Genomic DNA, 25,920 nt, shown 5'->3' on the forward strand with positions numbered 1-25,920 from the left:
TTCAGCCACCAAAGGAACATAGAAATGGGCGTAGGCTATTTAGCCCCTCGAATCTGATCCATCAATCAATGAGATTATGGCTCACCTATTGTCTAACTCCATATACCTGCCTTTGCCCCACATCCCGTAATACCATATGGATAACAAAAATCTATCGATCTCAGTTTTAAATTTACAAATGATCTAGCAACTTTTGCAGAAGAAAGTTCCAAACATCCACCTCTCTTTGTGTTTGGATGTGTTTCTTAATTTCACTCCTGAAAGATGTGGCTTTAATTTTTAGACCAAGCCCCCAGTCCTTGACTCCTCAACTAGCGGCAAAATCTTCTCTCTTATCTACCTTATCTGTTTCCCTTAATATCTTGAAAACTTCAATCAAATCACCATTTAACCTTCTAAATTCCAGGGAATACAACACTAGTTTGTTTAATCTCGCCTTGCAAGTTAACCCTTGGAGTCCAGGTATCATTCTGGTAAATCTACTCTACCCTCCCTCCAGGGCCAATAGACCCTTCCGAAGGTATAATTCCCCGAACTGCTCACAGTTCTCCGGGTGTGGTCTAATCAGGCCCTTATATAGCTGAAGCATGGTTTCTACCCACTTCTATTCTAGTCCTCTAGATATAAAGGACAGCATTCCAGTAGCCTTTTTGATTATCTTCTGTGCCTGTTCATGACATTTTAATGATCTATTTGCCTGGAACCCCCTGAAGACCCTTTGGACCTGCACTGTTTCTAGCTTTTCACCAGGAAGTACCCTGTTCAATCCTTTATCAGTCCAAAGTGGATGGCCTCACCTCTGCTTACATTGAAATCCATTTGCCACAGTTTTGCCCATTCACTTAATCCATCAATATCTCTTTGTAATTTTATGCTCCCACTACGCTGCTTACAATAATATAAAAGCAAATTACCGCAGATGCTGGATATCTGAAATAAAAACAAGAAATGCTGGAAATACTGAGCATCTATCTCTCTGCATCTGTGCAGAGAGAAGCAGAATTAACGTTTCAGGTCAGTGACCCTTTATCAGAACTGCTTACAATATCATTGACAAATTTGGTGTTATGGCCTTCTATCCCATCATCCGAGTCCAGTGCCAGTTGCTCTCAAAGAACAAAGAACAGTACAGCACAGGAACAGGCCATTCGGCCCTCCAAGCCTGCGCCAATCTTGATGCCTGCCAAAACTAACACCTTCTGCACTTCTGGGGCCCATATCCCTTTATTCCCTTCCTATTCATATATTTGTCAAGATGTCTCTTAAACGTCGCTATCGTATCTGCTTCCACCACCTCCCCTGGCAGCAAGTTCCAGGCACTCACCACCCTCTGTGTAAAAAACTTGCCTCGCACATTCCCTCTAAACTTTGCCCCTCGCACCTTAAACCTATGTCCCCTAGTAACTGACTCTTCCACCCTGGGAAAAAGCTTCTGACTATCCACTCTGTCCATGCCGCTCATAACTTTGTAAACCTCTATCATGTCGCCCCTCCACCTCCGTCGTTCCAGTGAAAACAATCCGAGTTTTTCTAACCTCTCCTCATATCTAATTCCCTCCAGACCAGGCAACATCCTGGTAAACCTCCTCTGTACCCTCTCCAAAGCCTCCACGTCCTTCTGGTAGTGTGGCGACCAGAATTGCACGCAATATTCTAAGTGTGGCCTAACTAAATTTCTGTACAGCTGCAACATGACTTGCCAATTTTTATACTCTATGCCCCGACCGATGAAGGCAAGCATGCCATATGCCTTCTTGACTACCTTATCCACCTGCGTTACCACTTTCAGTGACCTGTGGACCTGTACGCCCAGATCTCTCTGCCTGTCAATACTCCTAAGGGTTCTGCCATTTACTGTATACCTCCCACCTGCATTAGACCTTCCAAAATGCATTACCTCACATTTGTCCGGATTAAACTCCATCTGCCATTTCTCCGCCCAAGTCTCCAACCGATCTATATCCTGCTGTATCCTCTGACAATCCTCATCATTATCCGCAACTCCACCAACCTTTGTGTCATCCGCAAACTTACTAATCAGACCAGCTACATTTTCCTCCAAATCATTTATATATACTACAAACAGCAAAGGTCCCAGCACTGATCCCTGCGGAACACCACTAGTCACATCCCTCCATTCAGAAAAACACCCATCCACTGTTACCCTCTGTCTTCTGTGACTGAGCCAGTTCTGTATCCATCTTGCCAGCTCACCTCTGATCCCGTGTGACTTCACCTTTTGCACCAGTCTGCCATGCGGGACCTTGTCAAAGGCTTTACTGAAGTCCATATAGACAACATCCACCGCCCTTCCCTCATCAATCATCTTCGTCACTTCCTCAAAAAACTCAATCAAATTAGTAAGACACGACCTCCCCTTTACAAAACCATGCTGCCTCTCGCTAATAAGTTTGTTTGTTTCCAAATGGGAGTAAATCCTGTTCCGAAGAATCCTCTCTAATAGTTTCCCTACCACTGACGTAAGGCTCACCAGCCTATAATTTCCTGGATTATCCTTACCACCCTTCGTAAACAAAGGAACAACATTGGCTATTCTCCAGTCCTCTAGGACCTCACCTGTAGCCAACGAGGATGCAAAGATTTCTGTCAAGGCCCCTGCAATTTCTTCCCTTGCCTCCCTCAGTATTCTGGGGTAGATCCCATCAGGCCCTGGGGACTTATCTACCTTAATGCTTTGCAAGACACCCAACACCTCCTCCTTTTTGATAATGAGATAACTGAGACTATCTGCACTCCCTTCCCTAGGCTCATCATCCACCAAGTCCTTCTCCTTGGTGAATACTGATGCAAAGTACTCACTTAGCACCTCACCCATTTCCTCTGGCTCCACACATAGATTCCCATCTCTGTCCTTGAGTGGGCCAACCCTTTCCCTGGTTACCCTCTTGCTCTTTATATATGTATAAAAAGCCTTGGGATTTTCCTTAATCCTGTTTGCCCACGTTAAACCCACAACTCCTTTATATTTCTCCTTTTTAAACATTAATCCCATTCGTTCTGAAATGACTGTCTAGCTTGCCTTCATAGCTGGCTGGTAAAGAAAGCCTTTGGCATAATAGCCCCAAGTGGCGGTGTTCAGTTGTAAAGTGTAAGCGCTGGCGCTCGGGGGCGCTGCTGGTTTTGCTGGGACAGTCCAGAACCGTTCGGACCTTTCACCATTCAGAGAGGAATAAACACGGAGATTAACTGTTCAGTTTATTGTTACGACAAAGAAAATACACCAAACCTCGATGTTCTTGTTTTCGATTGTCGGAGAAAAAGTAAGTTGTTGAAGTTTAATAACTTTCTAGATCATTTCACCTGTCTTGCTATCTTACTAAAATGTCATGACCAAATCTAACGGACCAGTAGAAGATAGGGACGATGCAAGTATTTTTGCTTTCAGAAAATGATAACTGAAGGTTCATATGAGAGTTTCCTGGTCTGTTTTTCTAATGGTCTTTCCGGGGATGCCTTAATTAATTTCCAGGCTGGATTTGGTGACTCTTGTAATGGCCAAGGGAGTAATTTTTGGCCGTTCCACCGACTTCTTGTTTAATTCTCCAATATGGCAATGATGTTCCACAAAATTATCATTTTGTGAAATTAATTTTTTTCTGTATGTCGTTCTATATTAACGTGAGAGACTTAAGGAACGGCCAAAATTAAATTGATAGTGCTTGAAACATAAGGTCACTTTAACCACCTCTGTTATAATAAATGGCGAATGGAAGCAGGTATATGGTTTGGAGAAAGGTCCATCATATAATTAGCAAAATTTACCAAGAATACGGAGATCACAAAATATGGGCTGGGGAAACGTGTGTGTTAATGCTCTATTGCGTATGTTTAATCATGTATTTTAAATGGTAATGCTTTTGAAAGAGAGGAATAAACAAACGCATTACCCTGCGTCCTCCTGATTGGCAATTTGGATGACATTGTCACCAATCAGAAATCCATTAAATCAAACGTTTTAAAGCGACACAAACAATAAGTCCAAATTAAAAGTAAATCAAAAGGAAACTTATCAAAATAGTCTTACCCATGTCCACATACACAGCTGTCACCGAAGGTCTCAAGCGCACCGCCAGATAGCACATGCTCTCTCTCCAGGGACATTGCTCTTTTTAATTTTGTGAAAAATGTGATTTGTTGATGACCAGCGGTTTTGTTCCCTGCCGGTGGGCAGTAATTCTACATTTATTGTTGACTGATAGCATTTACTGAAGTAAGGAGTGTTGCAGCAAATTTGCAATTTTAATACATTTGTTTTTATAGACAGGCCAAGATATTTTGGGAGGTTTGTTTCACCCACTGGGAAATTCAACATGTATATTCTTACGAAGGATGACATTTCCTAGGAATGCTGCCTGTGGTTGAAGCTAATTTGTATACCTTTATACCCTTCCTTTGAGCTATTGAACATGTAGAGGGGTGATGTATTTTAAACAGCAAGAAGAGTGTTTGTGTCAACCTAAAATATGCCATTGAAAATCTTATTAAATTTTGTACAACCTGAATTATATTTCTAGAGCAAATGCAACAGGGCAAATTGTAATTCTGATAAGAATTTACAATACTATAAAAGACTTAATGCAGTCTGAGTCTATATGGAGCTTTCATGCTTAATAAAGATATTTTGCAGAATAATATATTATTGCACTGTATAGTGGCTTGTTGCAGAAGCCACACCATGATGTTAGACCACTGAATAAGGTTTGATGTCTCCATTGTATAATTCATCCAGATTCTTTTATTTAAAATGCAATGCTATCACTTTTGTGTGAAGTTGGTGTAATGCATGTAGCCTGTTAGTAAAATTAGGGGCTTCCACCAGTACTCTGGGAGGAAAAAATGATTATGAATTCAAAAGTCTAAGAGACGGTGTTCTTGTTGTCCAGCAATAAGTACAGACAGGAATTTGATACAAAAATGTATCTTTGACCCAGCAAGAATACTTCTCCTGTATGCTTGGGACATGTTCTGTTTGGTGGTATTTTGTTTGACAGAAGTATTTGCCTAAATATTGAGTACATTGTATCCACACAAAACAAGACTTAATGTAATTATGGTGTTTTCAAAACATAGCATTAGAACTTGGACCATTTTGGGATCTTAGGTATCAAATCCACAATTTGCTTTCAATCCTAAACTACAACAGAGCAGTCTATTAGCATAAAGAAATATTTGAGAATAATCACAAAATAAAATACTTACAAATAAGTGGAAGTGTATTAAAATGATTAATTGTAAGTTGTTCTAAATCTTGTGTAAGAGTTATACAGTACAAATATTTTAAACTGTTGTTTCCACTTGTATTTTGCAACAATTAATTCAGTTAATATGGAGTAACTGTAGAAGTCAGCAATATATTCGGTATTTCACTTGCCATGAAATTTATTAGAGTTGCAGAAACAAAACAAGGTGTTTTGAAAGTCAGTGTGAAGTACAGATAGGCTTGATAAGCATCCAGATATAGGTTTTGTTATTTGCTTTTGTATAGTGACCTCTGTAATAACTCTTGTGCTTTATTTGTCTATTTTCTAGAGCTGAACATTTTATATTGTAAGAGAAATAAATAGGGATAAGTTGAGTGATGGATCAAATTCTGTGTGACTACTGTCATTTAAAAGATTTTATTATATCAGTGGAATTGTAATTGATTTTGTATTATTTTTCTCTGTGGTTTGTTGCATTTATGTTTTTATTTCAAACATAGGCTCTGAGTTTCTAGAATCATAGAAAGTTGAAGGCACAGAAAGAGGCCACTTGGCCAATCATGTCTGTGCCAGCCGATAAACGATCCACCTATTTTAATCCCACCTTCCGGCATTTGGTCCGTAGCCCTGCAGATTACGGCACTTGAGGTGCACATCCAGACTCCTTTTGAATGAGTTGAGGGTTTCTGCCTCAACTACCCTTCCAGGCAGTGAGTTCCAGACCCCCACCACCCTCTGGGTGAAAAAGTTTTTCCTCATCTCCCCTCTAATTTTTCTACCAATCACTTTAAATCTGTGCCCCCTCATCACTGACCTCTCTGCTGAAATGAATAGGCCCTTCATCTCCACTCTATGCAGGCCCCTCAAAATTTTATACATGTCAATCAGATCTCCCCTCAGCCTTCTCTGTTCCAAGGAGAACAACCCCAGCCGATCCAATCTTTCCTCAAAGTTGTGTTTTTCCAGTCCTGGCAACATCCTCATAAATCTCCTCTGTACCCTCTCTAGTACAATTACATCCTTTCTGTAATGAGGTGACCAGAACTGCACACAGTACACAAGTTGTGGCTTAACCAATGAGTTATACAGTTCCAGCATAACCTCCCTGCTCATATTCTATACCTCAGCTTCCATTTGCCTTTTTAATCACCTTATCGACCTGTCCTGCTACCTTCTGGGATCTGTGGACATTCACTCCAAGGTCCCTCATTTCCTCTACACTTCTCAGTATTTTTCCATTAATTGTGCTTTCCTTTGCCTTGTTTGACCTCCCCAAATGCATCACCTCATACTTCTCTAGGTTGAATTCCATTTGTCACTTCTCTGCCCATCTGACCAGACCAGCAATATCTTCCTGCAGCCTACAGCTATCCTCCTCGCTGTCTACCACACAGCCAGTCTTTGTGTCGCCTGCAAGCTTCTTGATCATTCCTCCCACATTTACGTCCAAATCGTTAAGATATACCACAAAAATCAGGGGACCCAGTACTGAGCCCTGCGGAACGCCACTGGAAACAGTCGTCCAGTCACTAAAACACCCGTCAACAATTACCCTTTGTTTCCTGCCACTGAGCCAATTTTATATCCACCTTGCTACATTTCCCTGGATCCCAAGGGATTTTATTTTTTTAACCAGTCTGCCATGTGGGACCTTGTCAAAAGCCTTGCTAAAATCCATGTAGACCACAGCAACTGCACTACACTCATCTATCTTCCTTGTTACTTCAAAACATTCAATCAAGTTGGTCAAACAAGGTCTTCTCAACAAATCCATGCTGACTATCCTTGATTAATCTGTGCCCTTCTAATTGACAGTTTATCCTGTCTCTCAGAATAGATTTCAATAAATTGCCCACCACTGGATTAGACTGACTGGCCTGTAATTATTCGGTCAATCCCTCGCTCCCTTTTTAAATAGAGGTACAATGTTAGCAGTTCTCCAGTCCTCCGGCACCACACCTGTATCCAGTGAGGACTGGGAAATGATGATCAGACCTTCTGCTATTTCCTCTCTTGCTTCTTTCAACAGCCTAGGGTACATTTCATCTGGTCCTGGTGATTTATCAACTTTCAAGAATGCTAATCCCATTAATACTTCCTCTCTCCCTATGTTTTTCACATTCAATACTTCACACTTCTTCTCCTTAACTACAATATCTGCAGTGTCCCCCTCTTTTGTGGATATTGTTTCTACCTGATGTCTGTCCAGCAGCTTAATCTGGATGAAACTGAGTCAAATAGCAAAAATGATCTACAATACACCCAAATATCCATTATCTTTTAAGTCCATCCATTGTACCTTTTTGCCGAAATGAATCCCTGCCCTCAAAAGTACTCTTGCCTTCAGAACTAAAAAGTGAGTTTCCTCCAATTGAGCTTGTTGGGGGGCTTCCATTGATTTGTACCCAGATGCTCAGGTATACACGACTTGTAGCCTTGTGAATCCAGGATTAATCTGTTGACTAGCTGTTATTTGAAGCTATTAGGCCTGCCCTGCTACTGCAACAATTATCAATTAATAAAAAAGTCCTCGACAAATGGATAATTTCCTGCCATTGCATTCATCTTTGTTTTTCCTGGAGGAGGAAGGAGAGAAGAGAAAGTTGCAGAAACCTACATCTTTCAGGAGGTGGGGTAGATAGGGTTCTGGACTCTTTGGCATGTCATTTTATTTGGTTATTTTTCCTGACCCTGACAGATTGGGTGTGGCAAAAAGTATTGGAAATAAATGTCTTATTTTCCCTGACCATGTCAGGACTCTGAACCTTTTTACAGCACTGGGATGGCATTCCTGGGCTATGGATGAGACACTGAGTGTCTTGGCCACCTCCGTTCATACTTGCTTCCTGGCTGAACCCTTGATGAGGTGGCCAGCCTCCCATAACATGTCTCAACCTCATTGAGGAGAGTCTGAAGGTCCCATTCTGCAAAATTGAAAGCTTTTGTGGGCGTCTTTCTTTTCTATATCAGCCATCTGCAGGAAGGGAAAAGTTTCAAATACTTTTAGACTCAGTTCAGAGCGATTTAAGGTTACTACTCTGTAAAGTTTTAATATGTGCAGCACAGAGAGATAAGTGCTACTTACCTTCTGGTCACCAGTCTCACTGAAGGGAATTTTTTTTTCTTTATACTACCTCAACCTTGCCCCATTGGCCCTGTTCTGGACCTAGCTAGATGATGTTGCTTGATTGGGCTGATTGATGGAAGATTTCCTGTGTGAGCTTATGTTAATTAATTTGGGTGGAAACTTGGGTGCAATTTCATCTCAGCCAGATGGGCACAGTTTCAGGGGCATTTTGGGCACGACTTACTAAATGTCATCCGAGGAAAAACCTCAAGACACCATGTTCAGTATCCTTGTTTAGATCCCAGCCGCAGATCCCTATCCACCCTATCAATGCCCCTCATAATTTCGTATACCTTCGGTCCCCCCCTCAGCTTTCTCTGCTCTATGGAAAACAACCCTAGCCCATCCAGTCTCTCTTCATAGCTGAAATGCTCCAGCCCAGGCAACATCCTGGTGAATCTCCTCTGCACCCTCTCCAGTGCAATCACATCCTTCCTATAGTGCGGTGACCAGAACTGTACACAGTACTCCAGCTGTGGCCTAACTAGCATTTTATACAGCTCCATCATAACCTCCCTGTTCTTATATTCTATGCCTCAGCTAATAAAGGTAAGTATCCCATATGCCTTCCTAACCACCTTATCTACCTGTGCTGCTGCCTTCAGTGATCTATGGACAAGTACACCAAGGTCTCTCTGACCCTCTATACTTCCTAGCGTCCTACCATCCATTGTATATTCCCTTGCCTTGTTAGTCCTCCCAAAATGCATCACCTCACACTTCTCAGGATTAATTTCCATTTGCTACTGCTCTGCCCATCTTACCAGCCCATCTATATTGTCCTGTAATCTAAGGCTTTCCTCCTCACTATTTAAGACACCAATTTTCCTGTCATCTGTGAACTTACTGATCATACCTCCTATATTCACATCTAAATCATTAATGTACACTACAAACAGCAAGGGTCCCAGCACCAATCCCTGCGGTACACCACTGGTCACCGGCTTCCAATCGCAAAAACAACGCTCGACCATTACCCTCTGCCTCCTACCACTAAGCCAATTTTGGATCCAATTTGCCAAATGCCCTGGATCCCATGGGTTCTTACCTTCTTGACCAATATCCCATGTGGGATCTTATCAAAAGCCTTACTGTAGTCCATGTAGACTACATCAACTGCTTTACCCTCATCTCCACACCTAGTCACCACCTGGAAAAATTCAATCAAGTTAGTTAGACACGATCTCCCCCTGACAAAGCCATGATGACTATCCCTGATTAATCCCTGCCTCTCCAAGTGGAGATTAATCCTGTCTCTCAGAATTTTTTCCAATAGTGTCCCTACCACTGATGTTAGACTCACTGGCCTCTAATTACCTGGTTTATCCCTGCTACCCTTCTTGAATAATGGTACCACATTCGCTGTCCTCCAGTCCTCTGGCACCTCTCCTGTGACCAGAGAGGATTTGAAAATTTTTGTCAGAGCCCCTGCAATCTCCTCCCTTGCCTCACATAGCAGCCTGGGATACATCTGATCTGGGCCTGGAGATTTATCCACTTTTAAGACAGCTTAAACTGCTAATACCTCCTCCCTTTCAATGCTAATTTGTTCAAGTATATCACAATCCCTCTCCCTGATCTCTACATCTACATCATCTGTCTCCAAAGTGAAAACAGATGAAAAGAAATCATTTAAAACCTCACCTATGTCCTCCAGCTCCACACACATATTGCCACTTTGGTCCTTAATGGGCCCTACTCTTTCCCTGGTTTTCCTCTTGCCCTTAATACACTTATAAAACAGCTTGGGGTTTCCTTTATCTTGCCCGCCAGTGTTTTTTTCATGCCCCCTCTTCGCTCTCCTAATTACTTTCTTATGCACCCCCCCCCCCCCTACACTTTCTATACTGCTTTCGGGCCTCCGCTGTTTTCAGCCCTCTGAATCTGCCATAAGCCTCCTTTTTTTTTCCCTTATCCAATTCTCTATATCTCTTGACATCCAGGGTTCCCTGGACTTATTGGTCCTCGCCTTCACCTTTATGGGAACATGCTGGCCCTGAAGTCTCATTATTTCCTTTTTGAATAACTCCCACTGGTCTGATCTAGACTTTCCTGCAAGTAGCTGCTCCCAGTCCACTTTTCCTGTTTTTTATATTGAAACCTGCCTTCCCCCAATTCAGTATGTTTATTTCCAGACCATTTTCGTCCTTTTCCATAACTACCTTAAATCTTAGAGTTATGGTCATTATCCCTGAAATGCTCCCCACTGACACTTCTACCACTTATCCGGCTTCATTCCCTAGGATTAGGTGCAGAATATTCTGCAAGGGGAAGGAAATAAGCCCGAAATTGTGGTACGTGTTGCTATCAATGACATGGAGAGACCAGGTATTGAAGTCCAAGGTCAGATTTTCAGGAGCAAGGGAGGAAGTTAAAGAGTAGGACTTCAGAGGTAGTAATCTCTGGATTACTACCAGTGCCGCACACTAGCGAGAGTAGAAAGAGGAAGATAGGGAGGATCAATGTGTGGCTTGAGGCATGGTGCAGGAGGGAGGGTTTCAGATTCTTGGGGCATTGGGACCAGTTCTGGGACAGGAGGCACCTATTCGTAAAGGGATGGGTTGCACCTCAACTGGACTGGGACCAATGTCCTCGCAGGGCGGTTCACTAGTGTGTTTAGGGAGGGTTGAAACTAAATTGGCAGGAGGACAGGCACCAGCATATAGAAGTGGAAAAGAGGAATAAGGTGCACAAAGTGAGAGTGTTGAATAGTACCAGAGAAGGGAGTAGTACCATATTAGATAGGAGCAAACTAAGAAGTACTTCTCGGAATGCAAAGACGGGTTTAGAATACAGATAAGTAAATGCACAAAGTGTGATGAAAAAGGTTGGTGAGCGATGAGCACAAAATAGCCATATGGGAATATGATGTAATGGCAATAATGGAAATGTGGCTTAAAAATGGTGAGGACTGGGTGCTTAATATTCAAGGATACAAACTGTTCAGAAAAGATAGGGAAGGAAAAATGGAGGTGTGGTGGCAATACTGATTAGGGAAGACATTGTAATGTTGGAAAAAGTGGATGTTCTTGAGGGCACAAGGACAGAATCCATTTGGTTGGAGTTGAGAAGAAAAGAGGGGATGATCACGTTACTGGGTCTTTTCCATAGGCCTCTAAATAGCGAGAGAGTGTTAGAGGAGCAAATCTGCAGGAAAATCACAGAGATCTGCAAGAACTATGGAGTGTTGATATTAGGGGACTATAATTACCCAAATTTCAATTGGAATAGTATTCGTGTAGAGGGGAATTTCTGAAATGTGTTCAGGAGAACTTCCTTGACCAGTATGTTATCAGTCCAACGAGGAAGGAAGCATAGCTAGATCTGGTGCTGGGGAATGAGGTGGGACAAATGGACCAAGTTTCTGTGGAGGAACACTTGGGTCAGACTGATCATCGTATCTTAAGGTTTAAACTAGTAATGGAGAAGATCAAGGAACAATCTAAAGTAGAACGTCTAAATTGGAAGAGGGCTAATATCCGTGGGATGAGAGGGAATCTAGCCAGGGTAAAATGGAACCAAAGACTGTCAGGAACAATGGGTTATCTTTAAGGAGGAGGTACTTCAGGCTTGGTACATTCCAACAGGGGTGAAAGGTAAAGGAACCAAAGCCAGGGCTCCTTGGATGATGAGGGAGATGGAGAATGTGATGAAACAAAAAGTGGTTGTATGATGCATGTCAACTGAATTCTTCAAGTGAGAACCAGGTCAAACACAATAAGTTGAGAGGGGAAGTGTTAAAATCAGGTGAGAAGAGGTCAAAGGGCTCCCCTCTTTTCCCTCTCCTTGTTTGACCACAACAGGTTTGTTTCTTCTTTGAAGTGCATATACTTGTCAATTCAGTGAGTATTTAACTGTTGAAGTGCTGTGATCATAAAAAGAACCAATTGGACAGGTTTTCTTGAATTTAATGAAGAAAGAGGTTAGCTTTATTGTACTTAGACCGATCTAAGTAAAATAGTGATATATGGTCCAACTTTCACACGCACATACACACTTGAAGTTCACACACAGACACCCAAATAGGTTCCAGAGTGGGACAGGATAGATTGGTAAAATCAGAGTCCAGAGAAATAAAAGGGCTATACTCTCTATGGAGGTTGGTGACTTGCTTGGCTTCAGGCTGAATTCGGTGGTCGTATAATTTTCTTTTGATGGTCCTGAAGCTTCCAGTTTGAAGATGTGGATGACGGATTCGGTGGTTCTCCGGGAGGTAGCAATGTGGTTAATTTCCTTCAAGGGGTCTCTGTCTGCAGCAGGGGTATGCCTAGGTGGTCACAGTCAGCAGGCAGGGTTCAAAGCTTGCAAGGTAGATTGGAGAGAGAGGAAAGAGAGACCGCACTTGGGTCTTCGCTTGTCAGTGTCTAGCTGCTTGTCTGGTTGCTGCAGAGAAAATGCCAGCTTAAGTGCACAGATGGTGGGCCTGTCACATGACCGTCACCCAGTAATGCAAGCATGGTGGTTACCAGTGTGTATTCCCTCTTGCAACTTAATCAGTCCATGTTTAGAAATTCTCTGTTCACAACCAAGGTCCCATTGTTCAAGTGATTAGGTTTGAGTGGTTCATCTCCATCAGTTTAATATTCAGGTGATGGCCTTGATGCCTTGTCAATGGGAACAAGATAGGTAGATGGCTCAGAATTGCCCAAGTCATTGTTCTTGATGGGTCTGTGTAGATAATCCGTCTCCACCTCAATGCATTGGAATGTTGAGTACAGTGATGCAAATTGGGGTGGCCGTCTTTAGCTGCTAACATAGAGTCATCTTTTATTTGTTTCCTTTTTTAAAAATTGAATTCAGGTTTCCAGCCAGTGGATCAAAAATCATCATTTGGCAGAGCATGTTTTCATGACAATTCCGCACCATCCGAAATGAAATGACAGGAGCATTTCATTATAAGGTTGTAAATTTAAAAAAAAAGAAATTGTAACACACACTGATCCTCAAACACTCACTTATCAATCTTACACTGCCATGGCTATGCTCTGGTTTAGTTTTCATCTGGGATGATTCTGTGCTGAGTTAGACTTTGGATAAAGCATCAGCTATCACATTGTTTTTCCTTGCATTGTGAGTAGTCTTTGGGTGATAACGTTGCAAAAGCAGCTCTATTATGGGCTTTGAATTTCTCCACAAATGTCAAAGGATTGTGGTCGTTATAAGCTACGGTCCCTCTGTATCCATTTCGGACATATATTTCAAAGTGCTTGAGAGCCAGGAACAGTCCCAGAGATTCCTTCTCCGCAGTACAGTATCTCTTTTGATGTCTGTTTAATTTATTGGAGAAATATCCCACTGGTCTCTCAATGTCTGACTCATCATCTTGAAGCAGGACAGCACCTACCCCGAGGTCACTAGCATCAACTGCCACATTAAATGGTTTGTTAAAGTTTGGAGCTGCCAGCACCGGTTCGTTGGTTAAAATGGCTTTCAGCCTCTCGAAAGCTGTTTGGCACCTCCCCGACCATGCTACCTTCGCTCTTTTCTACAACAAGTCTGTCAGTGAGGCGGTTAAAGTGCTGAAGTTTGGGATGAACTTGCGGTAGAACCAACACATCCACATAAATTGCATTATTTCCTGTTTGGTCGTGGGGATGAGCAAATCTTCAACGCCTGTACCTTCGCTGCTCTGGGCAGCACCTGCCCTTGACCCACAACATGCCCGAGGTAGGTTACCTGAGCTTTAGCTAACTCTATCTTTGCAAGATTTACCCATTAGGTCAGCTGACTGTAACCTTTGGAAGAGGGCTTCTAACTAGTCGAGGTTGCGCTCCCCAGGTTTCACTGTACACTAACAGATCATCCAGGTATACTACACAGTTAGGTAGGTCAGCCACTACCTGGTTCATCAGCCTTTGGAAGGTGGCTGGGGCATTTCTTAATCCAAAGGGCATCACCCGGCATAGAATAGCCATCTGGAATGGCAAAAGCCGAGATCTCTTTCGCTCGGGTGGTTAAGGGAACCTGCAGTACCCTTTTAACAATTTATTTTGGTTATTTAGGTGGTGTTTCCTACTCTATCGATACAGTCTACCAGGCAGGGAATTGGGTAGGAGTTACTGCATTAATCTTCCTGTAATAATTACAGAGCCTTGTAAGCCATCGGGTTTGGGTACCAGCACAACTGGGAACTTCAGCTGCTCTGACTGGGCTCAATCAGCTTGTGCTCCTGCATATACTGAATTTCCTCCTGAACCTGGGTCAGTTTCCTGGAACCTAGGCGACAGAGATTTTGCTTTATGGGAAGGGTGTCTCCTACCTGCACATTGTGTAGGGCTAGGGTTGTGCACCCTGGTTTTCCCTGCAGATCTCTTTAAATACTGTGAACAGCCATGTTAGGTCTCCTTTCTGTTCTGCGTTTAAGTAAGAGAGTATGGTGCCAAATCTCCTTAACATTTCGGTGTTGGCGAAACAGATGGTAGGGGGTTCGATTTGGGAAGCCTCCAGACCTCCCTCTAACTCGTCCTCAATGTCCCTTTTTCCCTCCTCTTTCCTGACTGCCTGTGCAGACCTGTGCTTGTTTGTCCCCTTCATAGGTGTGATACTGGTTTTAACATATTGACATGGCACAGCCTTTGCTTTTTCCTACGGACTGGGACATCAATTAAATAATTCACCTCGCTAATCCTCTTTACTACTTTATACGGGCCACTGAACCAGGCTTTCAGTGGTTTACCTTAGTCATAGAGTCATACAGCATAGAAACAGGCCCTTCGGCCCATTGTGTACATGCCGACCATAATGCCTATCTATACTAATCCCACCTGCCTGCATTAATTCCATATCTGTCTATGCCTTGCTCATTCAAGTACCTGTCCAGATGCCTCTTAAATGTCGCTACTGTTCCTGCCTCCACCACCTCCTCAGGCAGCTCATTCCAGATACCCACTATTCTTTGTGTGAAAAATTTACCCCTTTGATCCCCTTTAAACCTCCTCCCTCTCACCTTAAATCCAGGCCCTCTAGTTTTAGTCACCCCTACCATGGGAAACAGACTCTGGCTATCTACCCTATCTATGCCTCTCATAATTTCATATACCTCTATCATGTCCCCTCTCAGCCTCCTTCGCTCCAAGGAAAACAGACCCAGCCTATCCAATCTCTCTTTATAACTCAAGCCCTCCAAATCAGGCAACATCCTTGTGAATCTTTTCTGCACTCTCTCCAGCTTAATCACATCTTTCCTGTAGTGCGGCGACCAGAACTGCACACAGTACTCCAACTGTGGCCTAACCAACGTTATGTACAACTGTAACATGACTTCCCAACTCTTGTACTCAATGCCTCGGCCAATGAAGGCAAGCATGCCATACGCCTTCTTCACCACCCTGTCTACCTGTGTTGCCACTTTCAGGGAACTATGTACTTGCACCCCAAGGTCTCTCTGCAAAAGAACACTCCCCAGGGCCCTGCCATTCACTGTATATGTCCTGCCCTGGTTTAACTTCCCAAAATGCATCACTTCACACTTGTCTGCGTTAAATTACATTTGCCAATCCCTTGCCCACTTTCCCAGTTTAGACAACCTTCTTCACTGTGCACTATACCACCAATTTTGGTGTCATCTGCAAACTTACTAATCATGCCCCCTATATTCACATCCAAGTCATTAATATATATGACAAACAACAGAGTGCCCAGCACAGATTCCTGCGGCACACCACTGGTCACCGGCCTCCAATCTGAAAAACAACCCTCCACTACCACCCTCTGCCTCCTATCACCAAGCCAGTTTTGTATCCAATTTGCTAGCTCACCCTGGATCCCATGTGTTCAAACCTTTGGACTAGCCTACCATGCGGGATCTTGTCAAAGGCCTTGCTAAAGTCCATGTAGACAACATCCATCATCCTGCCCTCGTCAATCTTCTTGGTTACCTCCTCGAAAAACTCAATCAAATTCATGATACATGATTTCCCACGCACAAAGCCATGCTGACTATCCCTAATCAGACCATGCCTTTCCAGATGCATATAAATCCAGTCTCTCAGAATCCCTTCCAATAACTTTCCCACCACTGATGTAAGGCTCACCGGCCTGCAGTTCCCTGGCTTGACTCTGCTGCCCTTCTTAAATAAAGGCACAACATTAGCTATCCTCCAGTCTTCCGGTACCTCACCCGTGGCTAACAATGATACAAAAATCTTTGCCAGGGCCCTAGCAATCTCTTCCCTTGCTTCCCATAGCATCCTAGGATACACCTGGTCAGGCCCTGGGGATTTATCCACCTTAATGCACTTAAAAGCCTCCAACACCTCCTCCTTTGTAATGTTGATATGCTCCAGGATATCGGTGTTCCCTCCCTTGAACTCACTAGCTTCCATGACCTGCTGCACAGTAAATACGGATGAGAAATATTAATTTAAGACCTCGCCCATTTCCTGTGGCTCCACACAAAGATTGCCACACTGATCCTTAAGGGGACCTTCTCTCTCTCTAGCTACCTTTTTACGCTTAATATACTTATAGAATCTTTTAGGATTCTCCTTTATCTTATCTGCCAGGGAAATCTCATGGCCCCTTTTTGCCCTCCTAATTTCCTTCTTAAGTGTAGTCCTACATCCTCTATACTCCTCAAGAGACTCGCTCGATCCCAGCTGCCTATACCTGACATATGCCTCCTTCTATGTCCTGACCAGACCCTCAATATCCCTCATCAACTAAGGTTCCCTAAACTTGCCAGCCTTGCCCTTCCATCTAACAGGAACATGCCGGCCCTGAACTCTTCCTATCTCACTTTGAAAAGCCTCCCACTTGCCAGATGTCCCTTTACCTGTAAACAGCCTCTCCCACTCAACTTTTGAGAGTTCCTGTCTGATGCCATCAAAATTAGCCTTCCCTCAATTTAGGGCTTCAACCTGAGGACCAGTCCTATCCTTTTCCATAACTATCTTGAAGCTAATAGAGTTATGGTCACTGGTCCCAAAGTGCTCCCCCACTGACACATCAACCACCTGCCCATCCTCATTTCCTAAGAGGAGGTCGAGTAGGGCCTTCTCCAGCAGGGCCATCCACATACTGCTTCAGAAAACTATCCTGGACACACTTAACAAATTCTTCCCCACCTGATCCCTGAGCACTAGGGCAGTCCCAGTCAATATTACGGAAGTTAAAATCACCTACTATTACAACCCTATAATTCCTACACCTATTTGTAATTTCCCTACATATATGTTCCTCCACTTCCCTCTTACTATTGGGGGGCCTATAGTATAATCCCATCAAAGTGATCACCCCTTTCTTATTTCTGAGTTCTACCCATATGGCCTCGCTGGACATTCCCCCCCGGGATATCCTCACTAAGTACTGCCGTGATGTCCTCCCTAATCAATAGTGCAACTCCCCCTCCTGTCTTACCTCCACCTCTGTCACGCCGGAAGGATCGGTACCCCGGAACAATGAGCTGCCAGTCCTGCCCATCCCTCAACCACGTTTCCGTATTAGCTATAATATCACAATCCCATGTACCGATCTATGCTCTGAGTTCATCTGCCTTACCTGTAAGGCTTCTTGCATTAAAATAAATGCAGTTTAGCCTACCAGACCTTCCACACTCCCTGTCCTGCCCCTGCCCGGCCTGCCTACTGGACTTGCTTGCTTTAACCTCTACATTTGCCTCAACTATCTCATCAGAGAGACTACTACTTTGGGTCCCACCTCCCCTGCAAGACTAGTTTAAACCCTCCCAAGTAGTACTAGCAAACCTCCCCGCAAGGATATTGGTCCCCCTCCAGTTTAGATGCAACCCGTCCTTCTTGTACAGGTCACCTCTGCACCAGAAGAGATCCCAATGATCCAAGTAGCTGAAGCCCTCCCGCCTACACCAGCTCTTCAGCCACACATTCATTTGCCTAATCCTCCTATTCCTACCCTTACTAGCACATGGCACAGGGAGTAATCCTGCGATTACTACCCTCGAGGTCCTGCTTTTTAACCTTCTACCTAACTCCCTATATTCACTTGGCAGGACCTCATCTCTCTTCCTGCCTATGTCGTTAGTACCAATATGGACCATGACCTCTGACTATTCACCCTCCCCTTTCAGAATGTCCGGCAGCCGCTCCAAGACATCCTTGACCCTAGCACCAGGGAGGCAACATACCATCCTGGAGTCTTGTTTGTGGCCACAGAAACGCCTATATGCACCCCTTACGATAGAATCCCCTATCACTATAGCTCTTCCACCCCCTTTCCTCCCCTGCTGTGCAGCAGAGCCCTCCGTGGTGCCACGAACTTGGCTGTTGCTGCTTTCCCCCGGAGGTCATCCCCACCCCAACGGTATCCAAAGCGGTATATCCGTTTGAGAAGGGGATGGCCACAGGGGACTCCTGCACTACCTGCCTGCACCTACTACTCCGTCTGGTGGTCACCCATCTCTTTTCTGCCTGTGCAGCCATTACCTGCGGTGTGACCACCTCACTAAACGTGCTATCCATGACTTCCTCAGAATCGCAGATGCTCCACAGTGAATCCACCCGCAGCTCCAGCTCCTTAATGCGGGTAGCCAGTAGCTGCAGCTGGATACTCTTCTTGCACACATGGTCATCAGGGACACTGGAAGCATCCCTGATTTCCCACATAGCGCAGGAGGAGCATATCATGGGGCTGAGCTCACCTGCCATGACTTACCCTTAGGTTAATTAGTTACTACCTTAATTATAAGATACTAATTATACTAGGGGCTTTGTTCTACCCACTTCAATCTAAAGTCCTTAAAAAAAAAAACATAGTACTCACCTTATCACCAGAGATTTTTTTTTCAAAACAAAAAAAAATAACTTTCTCATTTTTTTAAAAGATATTCTGTCAGCTGCTACTCACCACCCAATCACCTTGCAGCTCTCCTCTGACGTCACTATTTGCCTTTTTTTTCAAAACTCCGGCACGCTGGAAGAGCTCTGACTGCTCTCACACAGGTCCGCTCTGGTCCTCTCTGCTCTGCTCCCGGAAGGTAAGAGACTGGGCCTCGATGCTCGGTGTTGATTTATAGGCTCCGATCTCTGCGTTCTCCCCACAGGTCCGCTCTGGTTCTCTCCGCTCCGCTCCCGGAAGGTAAGAGCATTGCATTGGTAATAGCACTAACTCATGGTCTCTGGGCTGAAATGTTCTGGCCTTGGCACGTTTATCCACCTGCCGTTTCATAGTTGTCTGGGAGATTGTTGGGTGTTCCTGAGCCATCGCACAGGCTTTCATGAGCCGTTCACAGAACATGGAGATATAGTTTAACAGGGAAGGTTCGTTCCTGTGTCCTAAAAACCTCTCCTTGATTAGTTTTAGAAGACCTCTCCTCTTGTGTCCATAAACTAATTCAAAGGGACTAAAACCAGTGGACTCATTGGATGAGTCCCTGGTAGTAAACAGAAAAAATCCCAGCCCTTTGTCCCAGTTATGGGGGTACTCATAGCAGCATGACCTGATCATTATCTTTTGGGCCTGGTGGTACCCTTCCAAAGACCCTTGTGACTGTGGGTGGTTGGCTGAGGTCTTTAGCTGGGTTATGCCCAGATTACCCATGACCTTTTGAAACATACTGGACATAATATTTGTGCCCTGATCCGACTGGATCTCAGCAGGCAGCCCATATCAGGTGAAGAATTGGGTTAGCTCTTCTACCATTACCTTGGCAGAGATAGTTCTTCGAGGGATAGCCTCTGAAAATTGAGTAGCCACATCCATAATGGTGGGAAGATACTGGTAGCCCCCGTTTGTTTATGGCAGGGGCCCCACACAATTCACCATCACTCTGCTGAATGGTTTTCCAAAAGCCGGTATGGGAATTAGGGGTGCAGGTTTTATTGTAGGTTGGGGCTTTCCCCATAACCTGGCACGTGTCGCAAGTTTTACTCCAGCACATCCTTATGAAGTTGTAGCCAGTAGAAATGCTGTCTTATGTGGGCTTGGGTTTTTCTGATACAGACATTTCCAGCCATTGGAATTTCGCGGGCTGTTCTCAATATTTCCACTTCCTCATCAGCACCTCATTCTTTAAATAATAGCACTCTGGAGCTCCCTCTGCTTCAGCTTTAGTTTGGGCAGTCTGTTCTAACTTTTTAATGCTGGGTCAGCTTGCTGAGCCTCCACCAAGGAAGACCTGCTTGACACTTGCTTTGGTTCCTCTCAATTCCCGAAGAAGGTTTTGGATAACCAGACAGCAGGGTCATCTGTCTGCAGTACCAGTTCATCCTCTTCTGATGGAGCTTGTTTAACCATGGACTGGGTCACACACAGTTAGGGAAAATGCCAGGGACCTTCTCCTGTAACTGCTGTCTTCTTGACCTCATTCACCCAAAGACACTGGGAAAGCTACCACCTTTGCCCTGCCAGGTCATTACCAAGGAGCAGATCAACCCCATCCACAGGTAAACTAGGGACAATTCTCATTGTTACCAGTCCTGAAATGAGGTTGCACTCCAGATACACCCGATATAAAGGTAAGGGCATATATCTTCCCCCGATATCGTTCACCTTTACTTTGGCATTCAGTGCAATCTCTGGGGGAAAGGTCATGCCTTTTCCCAACAGAAGGGATTGGGTGGCCCCTGTATCCCTAAGTATGACTATAGGCTTCCTTGCCTCACTCGAGCGAAATGGGGTCACTTTTCATCTGGACACAAAATCTTGATAACTCTCAGGGATTTTGTTAAATTCTCCCGCACTCACAGCAATACGTTTCCAGGGACTTAGTGCCGCAGTTAGAGCCACAGCCTGGTCTGCTGTGCTTTCCATCAGGGCCCCTTCTCCTGCACTGGTCTGGTGTACCCCTGACTGATCCTATGGATTTTCTCTGTAAATTCCAGCAGTCAGCTCGAAGGTGACATACAGGCTTTCGGACATCATTCCTGTTCTCAGCACCTTCCTTTTTGGCCTGAGGAGGGCCCCCTGTGTTTCCAACTTTCCCTTCTCACCCATGGCTCCGATCACCCTCCCATCTTCTATCCTTTTTAGGTTTTTAGACGTGACTAGGGAAGGGTTTCCCTTGGGGCAGGGGCTTGTGGACAATCCCATAATCATCGGCCAGGGTTGCTGCCTGCCTGGTGGTTGGAACCTTTTGTTCCTCCACGTGGGTTTTTTATGGAAAAGGGAAGTGAATTTTTGAACTTCTCGAGGAAGATCACCTCTCTGAGCTTTTCATAGATGTACTCTATCTTAAGTGCAAGAGTAATGAGAGGGGAAGAATCTCTACGATGGCAAGAAAAAAGACAATAATATAAAAGCAAAATACTGCAGATGCTGGAAATCTGAAATAACAACAGAGAAGTGCTGGAAAAACTCATCCGGTCTGGCAGCATCTGTGGAGAGAGAAGCAGAGTTAATGTTTCAGGTGAAGAAGGGTCACTGACCTGAAACATTAACTCTGCTTCTCTCTCCACACATGCTGCCAGACCTGCTGAGTTTTTCCAAGAAAAAAGACGAAGTATTTTCAAAAGATGGAGAAGGAAGGATGGATTAGGTTCATGTGATGCGGTCAGATAGGACACAATTAAATGCCAGAAATCTGAGAGAGATGCATTTTGCACGTGAGATACAGTGAAGAAGCTGTTTGCAGTAGGTCCAGCCTTCATAGGTTTACAAGTGTGGTGGTGGGTGACTTACCTGCTACAGCAAGTTAGATAGGTAATAGTGAATGAGCAAGGGAGGAATCCATGTGATAACTTTTTTTAATTTGTTCGTGGGGTGCAGATGCCATTAGCAAGATTAACATTTATTGTTCATCCTTAATTGTCCTGGACAAGGTAGTGGTGAACCACCTTCATGAACCGCTGTAGTCACTGTGGTCTAGGGACACCCACAGTGCTGTTGGGTAGGCAGTTCCAGGATCTTGGCCCAGCAACGGTGAAGGAACGGCGATATAGTTCCAAGTCAGGATGGTGTGTGACTTGCAGGGGCACTTGGGGGTGGTGGGGTTCCCATGCACCTGCTGCCCTTGTCCTCCTAGGTGGTCATGTCTCAGGTTTAGAAGGTGCAGTGATCTTGTAGACTGCAGCACGGTGTGCCTGTGGTAGAGGGAGTGAATGTTTAAGGTAGTAAGTGGGGTGTCAATCAAGTGAGCTGCTTTGTCCTGGATGGTGTTGAGCTTTTTGAAAGTTGTTGGAGCTGCACTCATCCAGGAAAGTGGAGAGTATTCCATCACACTCCTGACTTGTGTCTTCTAGATGATGGAAAGACTTTGGGAGTCAGGCGGTGAATTACTCGCCGCAGAATACCCAGCCTTTGACCTGTTCTTGTAGCCATAGTGTTTATGTGGCTGGTCCAGTTTAGTTTCTGGTCAATGGTGACCTCCAGGATGTTGATGTTGGGCTATCCAGTGACAGTAATTCTGCTGAATGTCAAAGGGAGGTGGTTTGACACTCTTTTGTTGGAGATGGTCATTGCCTGGCACTTGCGTGGCACAAATGTTACTTGCCACTTACCCAGTCCAAGCCTTAATGTTGTCCAGGTCTTGCTGTTGCATGTGGGAATGGACTGCTTCAATATCTGAGGAGATGCAAATGGAACTGAACACTCTGCAATAATCAGCAAACATCCTCACTTCTAACCTTATATTGGCAGGCAGGTCATTGATGAAGCAGCTGAATATGGTTGGATCTAGGGCACTCCCCTGAGGAACTTCTTTGTGCTAATTATGATTTCAACCAGTAGAGAGTTTTCCCCTTGATTCCCATTGACTTCAGTTTTACAAGGGCTCCTTGATGTCATACTTAGTCAAATGCTGCTTTGATGACAAGGACACTCCTCCTTACCTCACCTCTTGAATTCAGCTCTTTTGGTCCGTGTTTGAACCAAGACTGTAATGAAATCTGGAACTGGGTGGTCCCGGTGTAACCCAAACTGAGCATCAAACTGAGCAGATCATTGGTGATTAAGTGCCGCTTTATCGCACTATCAACGACCCCTTCCATCACTTTGTTGATGATTGAGAGTGGGCTGATATGTGGTAATTGGCTGCATTGGATTTATCCTGCTTTTTGTGGACTTGCTTGCATATATTCTGCTGGTGCTGAGAAGTTGTTTGCTAGTTGCAGATTTGGGATGCTGAAATGTAGAATGTGCCTGCCGTCAAAAAGAGCCATTGTCCGAGCTACCCATGATCTAAATTTCTTACCTATGTTAAACATGTGAGAGAGAGGCAATTGACCACAAAACCCAAAATATATTGTGTTAATATATAAAAAGGGTGGGGTCCAAGAGCTGGACACAGCACCTATCATGCAGCCTGGCCTGCCTGGCATCTCCATGCCAATTCTCCTCTTTCAAGCATGTCAAAAAGTGGGATCCCCATAGATAATTAATGATCCTGGGGGTAAAACAAAATTACAACAGTTGACACAACGAATTAAGGTCCTAGTTTTTATAATCTTTGAAAGAAACACATTCTCAAAATTACTGGATATGGCTTATTTGATTGAAATAGTCAACATAAAGTTGCATCACCAACCATGACTGCAAAATCCTCATGTCGGTAGTTATATAAATTTTTTTTAACAATCCGTCTATGATATTGATTATCGTTGGATTCCATGAATAATGCACCAAGTTGACATTCAGGAACAGGCTTCTTATTGATAAAACATGTAAATATTGATCATAAAATTATGTTTAACGCAATTTGGAGTTTATGGAATTAACTTCAAAATTATGGCAAATGCAGATTCTGTGATGAATGTCTTTTCCTTCATCTGCCTCCTTTCCAGGGAATTAATAGCTCTGTAGTGATACAAAAGAGTCCTGTTTCTTTCACTGGCCTCATTTTAAAGGGGGAGTGCCATACACAGTACAGGGACTGTTAGTATCACAGATTACTAAACTATTCCTGTGCTTTACGTGAAAACCTGGTTCATTCCAATCAATTGCTGTGTTTGTTCAGATCAAGCTTCACCAGCTGACCGTGCCACTTAAGACTCAATTTTAGGCAGATTTTAAAGCCCGCATTCTTTGCATTCCTAGCCCACAACAGTTAAACAGATTGCTGGAAGTGCATGGTTTCCACAGAAAGTTTCCATTGCCTTTTACTTCTCATAACCATGACTACAGTGTACTGTGTTACAATACAAAGACAGCAGGAACCTTCAGAGTAAGTTGATCACAAGTACGCCTACTGGGACTAGCATGCAGGTAAAACAATATCTGTAACTTACTCATGTTTTTTTCGGTGCAAGAATTAGCAATAGAGAAATAGGCTTTTCAGTGTTTTGAACGGTAATTTGTTTCATTCTCTTTAGGTGCTGCTTATAACTTTCAATGAGGGTTGGCCTGAATTATTCTGCTATTATTTGAATTTTGCAACTAAAATTTTCCTTGCTTTTGTTTCTGTAAAAGAAAGTAAGAATGTTAACTGACCAAACCAAGCTCACATGAATTTCACAGTTTAGCATAACAATAAACAATCCTTTGGGTCACACAAAGTAACTTTTCTAAATTGAGGACCAGTTCCAGGTTAGCACTGATCACAGCTGACTTAGTCTGTGTACTGACTGTATGTTTCATGCCTGATGATAATGCACTTCTTTAAATTGTATATTTAAAAAAAAAATTATTTCAAGAAACCAATCATTACAAATGAACTGGATTACAAATTGTAACAAGAAGATAGCCAATTAACAATTAGTGGTCAAGGTATAAGCATTTAAAAGAAAAGTTTTATCAAGAAAATATTGCCTGGTGTATTTCATATTGATTATAGTAGTAATATATGTTCTCAACCCTGATTTTACAGGGTGCACATTGACAACATAATTATGCATGGTTGTACTTTAGTTTAACCTCCTTATTAGTTTAATTTGCTTAATTTTTAATATTTTTCAATCCTATTTTTAATTAACATTATCTCAATATGAGTTAGCATAGATTTGCTATATATTTTTATTAAATTTCAAATAATAAGGACAGCAACTTGTACTCATAACGCATGTTTAATGTAAGTTTTTAAAAAATGGATACCGAACCAAAGGAGATATTGGAAGGGGTGACCAAAAACTTGGTCAAAGAGATGAATTTTAAGTAGGATCTTTAAGGTGGAGAAGCAGAGAGGTTTATGGAGGGGATTCCAGAGAGTGAGGCATGGCCAATGAAGGAGGGAATACTTGAAGGTAAAATCAAAGGAATGTAGTTTGAGGAAGACTGTAGTGTTGGATTATGTTAGAGATAGAAAGGGGCAAATGATTATGCTTTGAGTTGGGAAAAACTGGGTGAAGTGGAAGAGCAGAGGGATTTGGGGGGGTCAAGTTCCTGAAACATTAAAAGCAACATCTCCAACAGATAAAGTCATAAAGCTAATGGACCAAAAAGAGGTATAGCACCTGAAAGTTAAGATGTAACAGTGCATCTGTATAAAACCTCAGTAAGACTACAGTTGGAGCGCAGTGGGAAATTTTGGGCTCTATCCCATTAGGACAGCATAGATTCACTAGGATCCTGCCTGATTTAACTTGTTTTTGGTTCTGAACAAATTCATACCAATGTGTTGCATTTGTCTGCAACTATACTATTGAATTCCTTTTTTAAATACAGTGCACACGTGTGTAAGTGTTTCAAGTATGCAGTACTTAGTTTCTGTTTTACAGGTAAATACAC

At 43.5% G+C, this 25,920-nt stretch overlaps 1 protein-coding gene across 5 annotated transcripts in view; it reads left to right on the forward strand.

Annotated features, from left to right (window-relative positions):
- The first annotated feature begins 24,309 nt into the window (after nt 1-24,309).
- Nucleotides 24,310-25,920, forward strand: part of veph1 (ventricular zone expressed PH domain-containing 1) — a 261,339-nt gene continuing 259,728 nt past the window's right edge. For all 5 annotated transcript variants that reach the window (XM_068042199.1, XM_068042200.1, XM_068042201.1 and 2 more), the window contains exon 1: nt 24,310-24,462. The gene's annotated coding sequence lies outside the window, so the exon portion shown is untranslated. The remainder of the gene's footprint in view (nt 24,463-25,920) is intronic.

The sequence above is a fragment of the Heterodontus francisci genome, chromosome 11 (genome assembly GCF_036365525.1).
Source record: "Heterodontus francisci isolate sHetFra1 chromosome 11, sHetFra1.hap1, whole genome shotgun sequence".
NCBI classification, from domain to species: domain Eukaryota; kingdom Metazoa; phylum Chordata; class Chondrichthyes; order Heterodontiformes; family Heterodontidae; genus Heterodontus; species Heterodontus francisci.